At 58.7% G+C, this 16,806-nt stretch overlaps 1 long non-coding RNA gene across 1 annotated transcript; it reads left to right on the top strand.

The window, feature by feature from the left end:
- The first annotated feature begins 5,373 nt into the window (after nucleotides 1-5,373).
- On the top strand, nucleotides 5,374-5,891 carry LOC117644847. Its single transcript, XR_004587675.1, has 2 exons — nucleotides 5,374-5,512; nucleotides 5,619-5,891. It is a non-coding gene; the product is annotated as an uncharacterized LOC117644847 (long non-coding RNA).
- Nucleotides 5,892-16,806: the final 10,915 nt, after the last annotated feature.

Raw genomic sequence — 16,806 nt, 5'->3', positions numbered from 1 at the left:
GCAAAGCGCGTCGCGCCGCCACCTGCCCCGTCTGCCTCGGAACAGCGCTCTCGTCGCTCTGTCTCTCTTCGCAGCATTGGGGTATACGCCCCGGGAGTGCGACAGAGACAGCGCCGAAGGCACCGTCTACAATTACAGTGGCGGTCGCAGACACCTCTCGCGTCCCTTGGTGCGTCACGGCTTGTCACAGTGTGCCGGCAATGTGACGTGGGCGACGGCGGGGGCGGTTCGCTGGGCGCGTCCGAGGTCCGAAGACGTCGCCACGGGCTGCCAGCCCCGCCAGCCCCGCCGAGGGCGTGTGCGTCGTCTGAGCTGCAAGGGCGGCTGTTTCGCGCTCCCGCCCTGCGCCCCGCCCTACCCCCTGCGCCCCGCCGCTACGCCCCCCGCCGCCGCGCCGCCGCGCTCCGCCCGCTCCGCTCACTCCGTGCCGGCGGCGCAGACGGAGCGGACCTCGTTGCCGTGTCGCTGCCGCCCCGGAGCCCCACGGCAGTGCCGCGACGAGCTCGCGATCGCCGCCGCGAAGCGCGGAGCGCCAAGCCCCCGCCTGCCGCCGAGGCGTGCCGCGTGTCGACGCGTGTCGACGCGTGTCGCCCCGCGTGGTGTTGGAGTGTCTGCCGCGCGGGAGGAGTCGCCCCGCCCCGCGGCCGTCTCTGTAGCGGCCCTTTCACATGCCACCCCGCTGAAAGAGGTAAGCGTCGCTCGGCGTCACTGTCGCGCCCTTTGTCGCCCGTGACGCGTGCGTGACACGCCAGTGACACGTCAGTGACACGTCAGTGACACGTCAGTCGACTGAAAGAGGTGAGCGTCACGGCGCCTCGGCTTCACTGTCGCCCTCTCCGTCGTTCGTGACGGATGCGTGACACCAAAGTGACAAGTTAGTGACACGTCAATGACACGTCAGTGACACGTCACTCGACTGGAAGAGTTGAGCGTCGTGGCGCCTCGGCGTCACTGTCGCACCCTTCGTCGCCCGTGACGCATGCGTGACAGCATAGTGTTAGTGACACGTCAATGGCAAGTTAGTGACACGGAAATGACACGTCAGTGACGCGTGCCGGATTTTCAAGCAATCTCGCGGTTGGCTAGTTCGAGCTGGGACTGACTGGAACTGCCTGGCCCGCGACATGAACGCGCGTCGCGGCGTCGCGGCCAAGGGGCTGCGTATCGACGGGCCGCACAGCGCAGCAAGTTAGGCCAGCACAGCACCGCCAGCAAGGCCGCCAACCGGAAGATTAATGAAACTGGACGCATTCGCTTGCCGCGGCTTGGCTTCGGAACGCTTCGGACAGCCGGAAATTAATCACAATTTAATCCGTCTGCGTGCACCGCGGCGGCCCGGGGACACGCTGAGCGGCGCGGCCAGAGTCCTCAGGTGCGCGCGTCGCGGTGCTCGTCCCGGACCACCCCGACGACGAGCAGACTCCTCTCTCTCACACCCACGGGATGGAGCGCGAGAGAGACAGCGCGAATGAGACACCTGGTGGCGTCCACCCCCGCGATGCGATGACTGGTGATTATTTCGAGCGAGGCGGCCTGGGGGGCGGCCTGGGGGGCGGCCTGGGGGGCGGCCTGGGGGGCGGCCTGGGGGGCGGCCTGGGGGGCGGCCTGGGGAGCGGCCTGGGGGCGGCCTGGGGGGCGGCCTGGGGGGCGGCCTGGGGGCGGCCTGGGGGGCGGCCTGGGGGGCGGCCTGGGGGGCGGCCTGGGGGCGCTGGGGGGCGGCCTGGGGGCGGCCTGGGGGGCGGCCTGGGGGGCGGCCTGGGGGCGGCCTGGGGGGCGGCCTGGGGGGCGGCCTGGGGGGCGGCCTGGCCGGCCTGGCCCGTGGGACGGGCCTGTCGTGCGGGCCGGGCCCTGCGCGGGCTGACCACTGCCAGTGTCGCCAACATAGGTTGCAGAAAATGCCCACAATGCATGACCCGTGTCGAAAGGGTTGCCAACCTCAGCCTGCCTACTGGCCAATATCTGGGTTTCCTTCGATAGTCGCACTGCTGGTAGGCTGAGGTTGGCAACCCTTTCGACCCAGGCCGCGCGTCGTGGGAATTTTCGCCTTCCGATGTAGGCAACCCTGCCCGTTGGGCCCGTTGCCGGGCGAAGGCTAAATTTCCCTGCTGGTGTAGGCTGCAGCCATATCGGCGTGCGAAAGCGGCAGGCCGGCAGGACGCGGCGCCGCGGCCACGGGGCGTGCACGCGGCGGACGCGGCGGACGCTCAAAGCTGGGGCTGCTAAAAGGAAGAGGAAGGAGCAGCTTTTATTGACGTTTTTATGGCGCGTGGGTCCCGGCAGCAGTCCCGGCGATGCACGATGAGTGAGAAAATTCTTTGTGGCGCATGCGGTGCGCGGCCACGGGACCGCACGGCTCGGGCCCCGCAGGGTTTTCGTTGGCATGGCGCGCCGATGAACCAACCGACTGCGTCTGCAGGTGGGGGTGGGGGCCGCGTACGCGCGCGTGGGGGAACAACTGCGTGCATTTTTCGTGATTGTTTGGAATGTAATCTAAAGGGCGGAAGGGGAAACTCTACAGTGCCGTTGCCGCGCTTTTAGAGACGGCCCGCGTCGCTCCACGTCTCCGAACCCTTCTCCTGTCTCGGTGTGCCTTCTCCTGAGACCGGGCCGGGGAAATTCGGTCTGACGTACGTCGTGGCGTTTGCTCTGAATCACGGGGGGTGTCAACTCGTCCACTTTGTTGGAATTTGTTTGCGCGTCTCTTGGAGGCACTCTTCCTCGCAGTAGTTCGCCTTGGCAGTGCGTGGCGGTGCAACATTTGCACTCGGGTCGGGCCTGGTCGGGCCGCGCAGCAGGGTCTTCTTTCCACCTCCGAGTCCCAACTCTGCGCCTTTGAGCAGACGCCTCAAATCTCATCAGGTGTTTGGCTTGATGGCGGGCCAAGGGTGGGGCCGGGGAGGCTACGTGCCCCGTGGGGTGGCCCGGTGGGCCCGGTGGGCCTGTGGGCCCGGTGGTGGGCCCGGTGGGCCGATGCCGATGGTGGGCCGTGGGAGGGGAGGCGGGACTCTCCGGCACTCGTTCCGCCACTTTCGAACTGATCGCATTGCTCGGCACCGGACCGCCGTGGAATAGTGATGACGGAGATGAAAGTAGCGTCTGCGTGCGTGCGTGTTGGGCGCCTGCCGGTGGGGGACGCGCCGCGGAGGTCCTGGGTTCAAATACCCGCACCTCCGTCTTCGTATTTTCTTTTTTCGGGTGGTGGGGGTGTGGGAATAGAATAGAGTTCTCGTTATTCACACCCGTCACACAAAGTTTTTAGTATTGTTGTTTGTTTCTTGCAAGGCAATGGCAGTTGCCATGAGTTCCCGCTATTCGTTCCCGTCACACCCAACAAAATGTATTTGTTGTACCAGGGACTATGAGCTCGTTTCGCGTGATGTTTGCAATAATTTGCGTGGGCAGCCACTCTGCCGCTCCATCCACAAGTGCCCCAGTGCAGCCGGGCTTTGCGTGTCGCCCTGTCGCTGGCCGCGCCCGGCCGCCCAGGTCGCCCGGGCCGTCGCGGTGCTCGGCGGGTGGCCAGGTGGCAGGTACTCCACGGAAAATGACGCATTGCACGGCCGGCCTCTAATTTATTGCACCGGCCACGGCTGTTCGCTGTCTCGTTATTAGAGTTGCTTTTTTTTTGTTTTGCTGTGAGGGGCAGAAGAAGGGGTGGTTTCGGTTTTAAATAAATGCACGTACATATTAACGTCATTATAAACTCACCCGGACGACAGCTTATGTCCTTCATAAAAGTTGCGGTTTTCAGTATGTTCGTGAGATTTTTCAGTCGATTTCTATTTTTTTCTCGGTGTACGTGAGTGTCATTTCCGATTTCCCGACCAACACGGTGTGAAAAGCAGTCCCGAGGGAGCGTCGCGGGGCCGCTTGTGTGTGTGTGTGTGTGTGTGTGTGTGCGTGGTGGTGGTGGGGGGGGGGGGGGGCGTCGGAGAGCGCAGCCATCATTGCTTTGCCGAGGGGTAGAGGATTTGATATTAAATCGTCGTGATTGTGTTCGGAAAAGGAAAAAGCACTCGACGCTGCAACGAGTGGAACAGAGACGCCCGAGCCGGGCCAGGCGCTCCACTTCACGTCCCCGTCGCAAAGGGATCGCTCTGTCGCCTCCCCGTGAGGGCGAGAGAGACAGAGCGACCAATCCAGCGTGGGCATCGGCTCCCTGGAAGGCATTTTCCAGGACCAAGTCGCACGGAGCGAGCTTTTTCTCATGAGTGGGGCGTCATGGGAATTTCACCCTGGCTACACGACCACCCCCTTCTTCTTTGTCTGCTCCCTCCCCACTTCCTACCTGTCCTACGACCTCCGCGCCCCGTGCCCCCCTTTCTTTTGCATCCCCCTTCCTTCCGCTGCGCTTCCCCAGTCTATTCTGGGCGAACTGCGCTAGCAAGAAATGACCGATTCAATTGAATCTTCAAGGTCGATCGTGCCGACGCGTGCCACGCGTGCTGCAGAATGCCTGAAGATGGTAACGGGCTAACTTCTCTCTCTCTCTCTCTCTCTCTCTCTCTCTCTCTCTCTCTCTCTCTCTCTCTCTCTCTCTCTCTCTCTCTCTCTCTCTCTCTCTGCATATCGAACCGACGATGAACTCTTTCTCTTAATGATCCGCAGCCCCAAAAACCTTTCACCAAGCGCGCCTGTTTTATCACAGAAAGTTTTCGCGGAGATTTTTTTATTTTCCCGCACCGCGGTCTACTGGCCGCCCATACGTCTCTTTTGTTCTCTTTCGTTTGTCCTTTTCAACTTTCAACTCGGGGGGGGGGGGGGGGGGGGCACGGCGGGATCGACGGCGGACACTCCGCTCCCCGTTTGCGAGCCATTTCCGCGTTTCCGATAACGCATATTAAAGCCCGATTCGTGTCCTGTCTAATTTGTGATTGGGCCGGAGCCATTCTCGACCGGGCTAGATACTGTTACACACACACACACTTACAGATATTTCAAACGCTTTCTCGCACAAACGACTTTTTACCGCTCACATACACACGACTTTTTACGACTTTTTAGCACTCACTCAGGCATCTGTGAAAAGGCCTGCCCGCGTTTCAGCAGGGTCCTCCGGGCCGGCGTTTAACTGCCTGGAACGGCCTGGAAGCACTGGAGGCAGCCCTGCAAGCGCTGGAAGGCCCAGCGAGCCTCCTGGAGGCCCCATTTGCCGCGCAATAAGTACCCCCGTGTTGGTTCCCTTCCGTTTTCTGACGGCGTAGCTCCACCATGCTTCGCTCGCCCCGTGCGTTCCAGTCCAAGGGTTCGGTCCGTTCCCAAATTCCACCAAAGCATAGAATGCGGGCTCTGATTGGCCCAGGCCACCTTCTCGCGAGTGTGTGGACTGAAAACAACCCCTATGCTCCGTCCGCCCAGGGGGTGGAAACGGGGCTGATTTGGCGGGCCTTGGCTGCGGCGATGCGTGCACGGCCGTTTTTGCCGTTTTCACCACTTTACCGCGTTAGTTGGTAAACCACTTTCCAGCTGAAGTAGTCGTCTTAACGACAAAACCTCAACGCGTACTTAAAGAGTAAGGTTGAAGGATCAGCAAATAAGCTCCTTGGGCCGAATTGATACTTACAAAATGAGATATTCACATTTTTGTAACTTGTTTACATTTTTTTCGGCGTTTTCAGGCCAGAATCGCCGCGCCCGAACGCGGATGAGCCATTTAAAACAAGTTACAAACATGTCCATGACTCGTCCTGTGGGTTTCAAATCTTCAAAACGGGCTTATTTTCTCGAAGAGACAACATTACTCTAGAAGTACACGTGCAGGATTTGTGCATAAGATGTCTACTTTAGCTAGAAAGTGGGTTTCTAGGAACCACAAAAAAACAACAAACAACGGCCGTGCACGCATCGCCGCAGCCATGGCCCGCCAAATCAGCGCCGTTTCCACCCCCTGGTCCGCCGCCAGGAAGAGGTCCTCAGGAAAAAGATATGTAGCCCGGGCGTCCCAGGATAGCAATAAAGACAGTTTTGGTGTTCCTTTGAGCGCGACTGAAAGAGTCCCCCCACACTCAATTTTTAAAACGACAACAAAAAACCATTAAACATTTATTTGGAAACTTAAATAAATACCGGCTAGAAGTCGATCGGGTGAACCACCACTCGAAGGTCTTGCCAACAGTCGACCTGACACAGACTCGGGCGCCTTATGACTGCCAGTCACTGCCATTTTCTTCCCCGCCTGGCCAACATTGAAATGAAAGCAAAAAGACGAAAACGGGACGCAGGGTGACGGCGAGGCCTGGGGTCGTTTCGGGCGGCGCGCCGCGGCGGTCGGCAAACAGGCTGGAAATGAAATCACGGCCACCTTGCTTCTTGCTTGCTGCGGGGCTGGGGCTGTAGGCCGTAGTCCCGTGGGCCTTGGCCGGGGCTTGGCCTGGGCTTGCGGGGCTTGGCCGGGGCCTGGCCGGGGCTTGGCTGCGCCGGACGCACTCCGGACCGCCTCAGATTTCCTTCTGTCATTTTGGCAGCCCCTCATCTACCCCCTCCACCCCCTGTCCCCCCGGACCACTGTCGCCCCAACGGCCGGACACAAAGGGGCCTCTCGGGTGCTTCCTGTGTGCCAGCGGAACCACGCTGGAACACGCTGGAACAACGCTGCGGTGGAACAACGGTAGGGTGGAACGACGGTGGAACAACGGTAGAACGGTCCTCGACGGTCATTTTTCATCCCCCTAAAGAGCGGTGCCGCGCAGGAAAAGAAGCTCGAAGAAGCTTCCGTGAAAAGCGGCTTTCGCTTCCCACGTGTTCGGCCGGCGCTGCAAAGTGCTGCGTGCCGCGCAGTGCCGCGTTGGGTGCAATACGATGGCTTGCCGATAACGCACTGTCATGTCAGCCCGGCCCAGCTGGCCTGGCTCTGGCCACGGCCCTGGCCACGGCCGCAGCCCGCGAGCCCGCGGCCAACCCGGACCGCTTCATCGTCCAGTTTCGTGATACAAAGTCACATGGACCCACCCACACAGATGGATAAGTACACGCGGCCTGCACAACACACACACACACATACCACACACACACATACACATATACAACACACACACATACACACACACATACACACACACACATACACATATACAACACACACACACACGCACTGACATGGTCACACAGTCACGCACACAAACAACCAGCCCCGATAAATTAAGGGGTCTTGTCGAAAATCACACGCTGTGGGCGTTTGCTGTTATTTGTTTTGTTGTTCCGGTCAGTGTGTTGCTCGGCCAATTTACGGCTTGTCAAAACTAGAATGAGCCCCCCTCCCCCCGGACTACCTGGCCTCATCGTAACCCTGGCCCTGACCAGCAGGCCGGCCTCACCAGGCCGCACCGCCGCACCACGTGATGCAAATGATTCACACAGACCTATTAGCAGTAAATTGCACCGCACCGACTGCGGGGATGGGGAGCACCTTCATGCCCCTCCTCTCCCTCATCACCCAGTCCATCAACCTACCCACCCCCGACCCTACTTTCTATTTTTCACCTCCCCTCGACAATTTTGCCGGTGTAGAGGAAGGGTAACAAGAACGAACCCTCAGCAGTGTTTTTCATGAAGACGGTGGTTGGTTTCAAACATCCGAAAATTTTTTCTCGGATCTGTGACTATAGGGACTCCTTGGGATGGCTTGCAGTGTGGCAGTGTAGCTTTGGGTGGATGCGGGGCTAGGCAGTCGCTCAAAGGCGCCGTTCAACTCGAAGCCAAATTACCAAATTCTTGACGTCAGCGCCGAAGGAGCCCAGGGAGTCCCCGGCAGTAGCCTCCATCTGTGTGTGTGTGTGTGTGTGTCTGTGTGTGTGTGTGTGTCTCTGTGTGTGTGTGTGTGTGTGTGTTAGCGGTGGAAAGTTGTGTGGCCTTCCGCCCGCGCGAAGGGATGGTCGACGAGTACGCACGCATTTACTTGGGCATGAATTGTGGCAGCCGTTGGCAGCCGTGCGCACGTACGGCCGCGCAGAAACTTTGACGCGTCGTCTCGTCGGAGGGTTCGTTCATCGGACAAGTTTCTCACAGAGTCACTGGAGTGTCCTTGCTCGGAGGCAGCCACTTCTCCCCGTATGCAGCTTTTTTTTTCGTCTTTTTGTCTCTGCCGAAAGAGGCCTGGAGCCGCGGGTACCCACTGACCCCATTCTGGCGGCTCCGCGGGCGGCCCGTGCATGTTCCCCTGTTCGTGCGTGTGTAGGCTTGGTTTTTCGCCGCTCATGCGGGCGTGGGGTCGTCTCTCTCTCTCTCTCTCTCTCCGCCCACCTGGCCTCCGTGGCCGCCTGCAGGGTAGGCAACCCAGTGCGCGCGCGGGTCCGACGGGACTGCCCGGGAGGCGTCGCTCCGTCACTGGGATTGACACGTACATGGTGCGACAGCATTGGTAGTGGTGGTGGTACACCTGCAATGGAAGCGGCACATGAATTCTGCATGGCGCAGGCACGGCGGTCGCTTGATCCATGCCGCTGCTGTGTCTCCCTCGCACTCGGGGGCCGTTCCTTCAGGGTGCGAGAGAGGCAGACCGCTGTCCGCAATGCCACTGCTCACTATTCCACGACCTTGACCGCCGAAAATCGGCGGCGAAACAGGCGGGATTCGAATTAATGCTCGGCCATTGAGTATGCAGGCGACCCCGGGGAAGGAAAAGTTTGCCGCTTGTTTTTCGCTCTGCGCCGCTCTGCGCCGCTCTGCGCTCGGCCCGCATTTTTTTCACTCTGAGGTGTCGGCACGCAGGGCTGCCAACGCTTGCTTTGGCTTAACGATATTATTAAAGAACGTCGCCTTCTCCCTCGTTAGCGCGGTGTTATTAAAAACAAAGACAGCCATCTTAATAATGTGGGCGTCCAGATCCATGAGTGCTGCCGTGCGGTTGGCAGTGCCGGCAACAAGTCCAGGCCGGACTCGCAACGTGAGACTTGTCTCGCAATTAGCCAACGTGACAAAGTCAAAAGGCCGCGGGGCGCCGCGGGGCCAACGCAACTGCCTTAATTGAACCTTACGCCTTTTGCGCGCTTTTGCGTGCTTTTGCGTACGTGTTCTTGTGGGGGTGGACTCGGTGGGGGGCCAGGGGCGCGGTCGGCGAGTCAGCGAGGCGGACAGAAAGAAATATACGCCCCAGAACACACTGGCCGCTCGCATGTCGAGCCAGAGTGTGCCACCAGTGTGCCAGTGTGCCACAGGGTGGGACTCGGCCGCGGGCGACGCACCGACGCACTGGACTGGTTGGTCGCTCTCTGCAGCGCGCCACGCCTCTCTTCCGGAATGCACTCGCCCCACACCCTTTTCCGCAGGGCGCTCTCTGGGCCGTCCGTCCGGTCCGTCCGGTCCGTTGCACTCCTTCGCGGCGCATGCGCTGGCGCACGCTGTCGTGCTGTTGCGCTGTCTCGCCAATTGTTCGGGACTGTCTCCGTTTTCTAATTTGAGGGGGGCTGCTATTATATCGGAGCAGCGCGCCTGGGCGGGGCGGGGCGGGGCGTCGGTGGCGTCTTCCACCAGGACGGTCCACCAAGGCACCCCGTGTCGGGCCAGCTGCTACTTAAAAGTGTCTTGGGGCATTAATTAAAACGGAGCGAGCAGGTGCCTTGCGCTGGGACATCCAGCGCCGCTACCTTTCAAAACCCACCAATTCACACGCAAAAATATTTCTAAAAACGAGGAAAGAAAAGGCATTTTATTGAAACGGACTTCAATGCTCTCATTCTGGATAAGAGTATTTGCAATGGAATATATTCACTGACCCAGGAGCTCCGCGGGTGAAATCAAAGAGACCTTTCGCCTTGCAATCTTATTTCAAAAGGGCGAGGCCTGGAATGAGGCTAGTTATTTGCATGCCATGACATTGGAAACTGAGCCGCGGTGGGCGGGCGGGCGCCTCCACTGTCAGAGATCGCACCCCGACACCTGCTGTTTACCCGGGCGCTGTGTGTACACTGTGTATACGAAAAGGGAATATAGTTGTCCTTCAAAACGGCACGCGCGTGATTGGCTCCAGCGTAAAAATAGCGCCGAAGGAGGAAAGTTGGACGGAGTGCTACCTTGTCATTAAGACCTTGCTAACTTTTTTTTTGGTGGCCGCGCCTGCGAAACGCGATAAGTCAGAGGGTGGCTCAGGTGCTGTGTGGACAGTCATTCCCACTGCCCGGGCATGCCCCTCCCCTTTTTGCGCCCCCTCCCGGGATATGATAATCCCACGCAAACAGCGCACGTTGCCTCCACACACCTTGCCAAGGCCCCGGCCGAGCCGAGCCGAGTAACGAACTGAAACATGTGCTAAACCGACAGGGAGGACAAAGAAAGGCGTTTTACGAGGTCCGTTTGGAGCTCTGCTCTCCAAAAAGGAACTCGCGAGTGGTCACAGACACCAGGCGCAAGTTCTTCCACGCTCAGACACCTCAACACGGTTACACGGCATTGCTAACTCGTCAGCATGCGGGGCCGGGCGGTTGTTCTGCAGCCGAAAGTGCTCAGTCGGATTCCAAGACTGGGCTGCCTTCGGTCGGCCCCGGCCCGCCGCACTGACTTGACAGCGTCTGCTTCGCGAGACCAAAACGCGCGGAAAAAGGCGGTGAAGGTGAAGCTTGCTGGCGGGCTGCTTTCACGCTCGCCCGGAGTCGCTGATAGTCACTGGTGTATCTCCACCTGCGACACCCCCACCCCACCCCACTGTTCCACTTTTCTCCCAATATTTTGCGTAATGTGTCCCCGTCGCTTGAGAATCGAGGGGAGCATCTGCTGCCCGAAAGTGGCCGGTGGGCCAGATAGAGTCGGAGCCACCTAACCTAACCCTGACCGAAGACCGCGGCGAGCGGACTGCGGCGAGGACTCGGGGAAAATCTTGGCGTGGGATTGCACGGCGACGCGGAGCCGCCTGGAGCGCAAAGACAAGGCACCGGCACCTGTTTCCGGGCCCGACGGAAACTTCATTTCCATCCGGGGCACGAGCCAGGCAGCCAGGCAGCCAGGCAGCGCGAGCAGGGACGTGCATTTCAAACCATCAAGGATGCTATTGGATTCCCGCGCAGGAAATTGTCCCAGAGCGTCGGGAAAAAGTAAGAACATCTTCGACGCCCACACCACGTGCCACAGACTCACTGTTGGTACAGAAAAAATGTCAATGAAACTATCGAGTGGATTTTCATTTCCAGATATTTTCTGCGGATTGTGACGTCTGCCATGCATTTTTGCATCTTTGAATTTTCTCAGTCGATTCGTTTGGAAGTTTTTGTTCGATTTCGTGTCTTCTGACAGTGTCGGGGACGGAAACCCGGCAGGCAGGGGCAGATGTGCTGATGGAAAGTGATGCAGCCCCTAAATAGATGGGCGGTCCAGGGCTGGGCCGAGCCGGACCGAGGCTGGGCCCAATGCCAATGATGCACTGTCTGCACTGCCGACCCTCTCAGCGTGCCTTGACCAAACAGCAGGGCAACGGCTACATAGGACGCCATAACGATCATCAGTCATCACGACAAAATTTTAATTAGTACTTATTTTCATCATAATTTGTGTCGCTCTTGTGGTCATCGCCATTTTAATACGAATTTCATCTGTTTGATCATAAAAAATTGAGAACGAGCACCTATTTTAAGACGGACAATGCCTAAAATTGATGGCAGCAGTTGACCTGTTTGGATGGCCTACGAGGAGGAAGGGAAGACCTTGTCGAGGTGGACGGAATCTCTGTCCGATACTCCCAAGGGTAGGAGCACGCAAGAGAGAGACGGCCAATCTCTTGAACGGCTCCAGTACTATAGAACAAGCCCTGCCCGAAGCCAGAGGCAGACGCCGCTCGGTTTCTGCGGTCTCAGCAACGGCGCTGGGAAATTGAACCGCCCAATGGAGCCCTCTTCCACACCCGCCGCGCTGTGCCGCCGCTACGACGCCGTGGCGCGCTCTGTCGACTTGCACACGAACTACATGCGCGCCCACGCGCCGCCGTGAATCGCAATGAGCCGTCGATGCATTTTCAATTTACCGAGCCGCACCACTCCGTCTCTCTCGCACGCGTTGGCGCGGCGGGCCGCGGCGGGGCGACGAAAGCACACGCGGCGCCGCCGTTGCCGCCAACTTGCCCGTTTACCGGTCGAATTGATGTCGGGGAATTTCATTTGGAGCTCGGCGAACTTGGAGTTGGGCAACGGTTACAGCGCGGAGGCAAAGTGGAGGGCTGGTCCGGCTGGTCCGGCCCACAGCCGCTCGAGGGCCGAGGGCCCCAAAGGGCGCTCTTCAATAGAAGTGCCACTTGGATTAAAGTTTCATCGCTAAAAATTTGCAGTCGTTTTCTTAAAGAAATCGGAGTCTGTCCTCTTTAATCCGAGTCACGAGTAATGAGGTTGATTCGAGACTGTTTCAGAGTAGGATAGCCGAACCGACGTAGCCCCTCCGCCTTCCCCCGGGCGTTCAAGTGGTAGGGCAAACATCGTTAAGCTCTTCGAGGTACTGCACAGGGCTCGCGGAACTTGTTAAATGGCCTGCTCCTGCGAGGACAACGTAGACAACGTAAACGCTAATTGCTTGAACTGAGGTGTCATCAGGAACTTGAACCTCCTCCGGCCCTTCCGGCTCTTTCCTCCCCCTCCCTTCCTCGTCAACTGTTCGCCGTAAACTTTCGTACTCTCCGACCACCGCGTGGCGTTCGCTGCGTCGCGAAACTCTCGTGTTGAATACAGTCCGCCGTCGTGTTTTTGTCCACCCAACGCTCGCGTTGGCGGCGGGCCTGTGGGTTCGATTCCTGCCGGGCGCTCCCTGCTTTTTGTCATTTGGCGCGAGGCGGCTCGTTTTTCCCCGTCACTCGACGCGTTGGCGGGGTGCCGGCTAACCGATGTGTCTCGGCTGCCTCAATCCGCCTGCCCCACCATACTGCACTGCAACAAAGAAATGAATCAAAATCAGAATGATTTGTGAACCAGTATGGGGCAGATCTGCCAATGGCTCGCAAACGAAATTCCTACACAATGAATATGGAATTCAAAATCCGTTTTGACTAACCTCAACCCTTTTTTTCGGGTGGCACCCCTCCGCGGCGCTCGCACGGTACGGGCGTCCGCACCCTGCATGCCCTGCATTCACTCTCGAAAAAGGAAGCAAAACGAGGGCGGGAAAAAAAGACGTCAGAGTTACGGCTGGCTGGTCGTCAGCACGGCGTGCTCGAACATCCCCAAGCCATCGGTGCGGCATCCGGAGCGCGAAAACGCTGAAAGATTCATGACACGGGATGGCGCGCTGGGCGCGCTGGCGTCGGCTGAGGTTATGGCGGCGGCGGGCCTGTTGCCACCCCTGGCTGCCCGCCTGGCTGGGCCTGGCTGCCTGCTCGCCTGGCTGCCCCTTTTGGCGGGAAGGAGAGGGCGCCGCTGGAAAAGCGAGACAGTGTGTCGAGATTGAACGCGTATCGCGAAGCGCAGCAGGGTCGCCCGCCACAAATCAAACCACATCATCAGCGCCGCGGCCCATTAATTTGACTCTTCGGTAATCTGGGCGGCCGTGAGTTATGGAGCTTCGGGCCAACCTTGGTGAACCAGGCGGGACCTTGGCTTGCCGCGGCTCGTCGCGAATTTGTTGAAATTGGAGGGACGAGTGCGTAACTACAAAAGGGGGAGGGGGAACTGAGTTAGAGCGGGGTAGGGGGGGGGGTGAAACCCGAGAGCAGGGAGGCCCTTCTCCCTGGGCTCGGCGCAGCTCGGCGCAGCTCGGCGCAGCTCGGCGCAGCTCGGCGCGACCTCCCACGTCGGGCGTCAACACTGTCAGTGCGGCCGGTGGGGAGCGCGCCCAGCACGCCTAGGCCAGCCCAGGCCAGCCCAGGCCAGCCCAGGCCAGCCCAGGCGGGCAAGGTTACGTTGCCTATGAGACAATACGGTGGCCTACTTCGCTGACGTCATGGCTTCACGTGTGCCAACCTCAACAAAAACAAAAGAAAAACTAGTTCGAAAAACGCTCAGTTTTGATTTTTGGGTGACGGGCGTATGTGTCGTGCCAGCTCTACACCGCTGTACAGCGCTGGGGAGCGAGCCTGCTTGCTCCCTGCAACCGCATTACTTCGCTGAGCAGCGTTTCGCGAGTTGGTAACCCTGCGAGGGCGCCACGCTTTAACGACTATCGCGTTTTTGCAAATGGCACCTGAGGACTGTTGACTTAATGGCGGCCTTTCAGCGGAGCCACAGGTGGGGCGAAGCGGGGCGGCGCCGTGACGCCGTTTGTGAAGCTGCGAGGCGAAAGTTAAGTCCAAGTTAGAGTGCTTTGCGCGCCAAGCGCCGGCACTGCGCCCTGCAGGCCGCCGGGCCGGGCCGGGCGGGGCGACCCCTGACGGCCGTTTTGTGAGTCTGCCTTGCACGCCTGGCGAGGCCGCCGCCCTGCGCCTTGTCTGATGGTGCTGCTGCGGAGGCGTCGGCTCGCTTGCAGTCCTCTGGGGCGGCGGGCGAAAAAAGTTGTTGTCGCAACGACGACACCCAGTCTCTCCCCATCGCCCTAATGATGTGAAAAGAATAAGTTGACGACTTGGTTGACGATGAAGGGGCGCAAAGTTGTGGCACGGGCCAGCGACGCCAGCGGCGCGGAGGGGCACTTCTCCCACATTTGAAAAACAAAACAAAGGCCACAAAAAAACGACAAAAAACACGCGGTCCAAAGCAGGCATCGTGGCTCTGCCAACGTTTACTGCGGCTGTTTGTCGTTCAGGGAAGTTCTCGCTGGAAATCCGGCGTTTACTCTTTGCCGGCGGTCCTGGGTGTTTGCCTACTCACCAGTGCGCGGACTGCTGCTGGCAGTATTGTGTCAGGGCACACAAAAGGTACACCTGGAAAGGTGTCATCTTGCTCTAGAAATGGTCCAGACTCAGAGAACTTTTAAAATGACAATACTCTGCTCGGAGCACTGGAGAGAGGTGAGGACAAAAACGCACTTTTCTCGGGATCCAGAAATATGACTTCACGTTCGTTAGGGCTCGTGCCACGCGCGTCGTGACACTCTGAGCCGTCCACCTCAAACCGAATAAACAGATATTCGTTTCAAAGAAATTTTTTGAGACGAGGAAAATGCCGCTTCGCTCGCAACTCCTCCCGTGGAGTTTTGCCCCGGCCTCGGCCTTTTCCGTGCGATTTGGTGAGGCAGCTCGCCCCTCTCCCTCTCTGTCTCTCTTTGCGGTGGACCAAGGACACTGTGTTGCTTCCAGCAGGTCCTGCCTTTGATGAAGATGAAGTTTTTACGGTGCCCCCACGTTTGTAACGACGTTCCAGGACACCTCCGCGGCCGGGCCGGCCGGGCGCAGGGCCAGGACAGGGCCAGGGCTGTCCGGGACGGTCGGGGACAAGGAAGACAGCTGAGTTGCTCTGAGTTGGCCTTTTTTCCCGAACGACCCCACCTGAGCACCACCCACTAAGTCTGGGACTCACCCAATGTTCTTCTCAGGGAGATTTTGGCAGGTGGAGATTTGAGCAGGCGCCCACTGCACTTTCGAACGGTCAGTCAGCCGGACGCCACAATTTGCCTCAAAAATTTGAAACACCGCCCTTTTTTAGCTCCTTTTCTTCACCGCTATGGTCACTCGTTTTCGACTCTTGAAAAAAAAGGAGAGCGGAAAAAAAGTTGTACAAAGGATAATCCAAAAACAAAAGAAAAGTGGATTGTGGCGAACTGCGTGCCGGCCACCCGAAAAACAAAGGGCGGAGAGCTGTCGCAGAAAAGCTTCCGCCACTCTCGTGAAAAAAAAAAAAAAACTGTGAAAAAGGGAACGGAAAGTTGCAACTCTTTGACCCAACCCTTCTTTACAGCAGCGCGGTGGCCTTGGTTGGGGCCTCTCGGCACCCTGTCGAAAAAGGAGATTGACTCATTACACACACACACACACACACACTCACAGAGAAGCATGAGCCACTCGCACGGACATTACGTCTATCCACACGGGGCCCGCGAGTAACCGTGCTCAGGTCCAGGGACCCAGGCACTGCTCCACTTAGTCGCGTGCGAACACACACACACACTCACACACACAAAAAAAACACACACACACACGGGATTGGCAGCATTTACCTTAACGTTTCTTCTTTGTCCCTCGCGCCTCGTTGGTTGCCATTGGCTGCCATTTCGTGCTCGACTGCGGGATGACGAATGGGCGGGGCTCTCGCCCGATCGGGGCTCTCGCCCGATTTGGGCCGTTGGACCGTTGGACCGCTTCGGAGAAGTATTACACCGCATTCTCTGCACTGCTCGGTTCGGTCTTTTCCCCTTTGGGCTCTTTGAATTGGTCCGCGTAGGCCTCGGCGTAGGTCGGCCACGCGTCAAAGCGTCAGCCTGATATTTCCGGCTTCAAAGAGCCTTGTGTAACCAGTGTAACGTAACATGGCGGGAGCGGCCGATTTCCGCTTTTTTTTCCTGGGCTAAATTAAAAGTTACCAGCCGTTTTTTTTACCGTGCCATCATTACGTGGGCCGCCTCTAAACCTCATGTTATTAGGTTGTCGGTAGAACTGTAACTAACAACTGAAATTAAGTGGCAAGTCCACTGGACTCGACAGTTTGATCTCGAGCAGATCGCCGGGCTGGTCGCAAAGCCAGCGCGACAACTACAAAACCGACCGCAATTTGTCATTATCAGAATCGAACCCGAGACCGATTACGCACACAAGTGAACGCGGTTCGACCGTTGCCAGCGGTCACCGCGGTCACTCGCCAGTCACTGCGCCCTTTCGGGCCCTTTCGGCCACGCGGACCCGTGGATCGCTCAGGTGGTCGGGCAGTGGCCTGTGAACGACCGGGCCATACGTTGCGTGCGTACGACAGCGGAGTTCGAAATGAAGCGACGGTACGTATGAAAAATGCCGCGGTACGGCTCCGACCCGGCCGAGGC

This window comes from Thrips palmi, unplaced genomic scaffold, assembly GCF_012932325.1.
Source record: "Thrips palmi isolate BJ-2018 unplaced genomic scaffold, TpBJ-2018v1 HiC_scaffold_18, whole genome shotgun sequence".
Taxonomy (NCBI): domain Eukaryota; kingdom Metazoa; phylum Arthropoda; class Insecta; order Thysanoptera; family Thripidae; genus Thrips; species Thrips palmi.
Note: the sequence above shows the minus strand (reverse complement) of the source record. Positions and strands in the feature narration are given on the sequence as shown.